We start from the raw sequence: 498 nt of genomic DNA, 5'->3' as shown, positions 1-498 counted from the left end.
GTTTCGTTTTCGTTAATTGAACGCCAGCTAAAAAAACATTGATCAAACAGTTTTTGTTGCGGCCGTCACGGTTTAAATTTGCTTTTTTCAGCTTTCGATGATTCGCTGACCGTTATTTTTAATGTAGCAGATATTTTTGTTTATTTATTGTATCGGAAATAACTTTTCAAACCCTATGATTTAACGACTATATTTGAAAACAGTTATAATTTTATTAAAAGCTTAAGGATGTACTTGATGTTACTGATTGTTACTGGTTTGCACCATCAATGTTTTTGGTTTTTTCCAAATTTTTCTAGTGAATGGTCTCGTTTAGTCAGTGTCTGCGATAGGAAAGTGAGCGATTAGGCGACCACATGACTCATGATTGAAGGGGGTGCCACTTTCCAGGTCATGATAAAAAATAGAGCACCTTAGAAATCTCGTCCAGGGCACTAGTAAGTTATAATTGGCTCTCGGTTTAGTACATTTTTTATTTTTCAGCATAATGCAAGAGCG

The sequence above is a fragment of the Papilio polytes genome, unplaced genomic scaffold (genome assembly GCF_000836215.1).
Source record: "Papilio polytes unplaced genomic scaffold, Ppol_1.0 DF824146.1, whole genome shotgun sequence".
Lineage (NCBI taxonomy): Eukaryota > Metazoa > Arthropoda > Insecta > Lepidoptera > Papilionidae > Papilio > Papilio polytes.
This window is presented reverse-complemented; position numbering follows the sequence as displayed.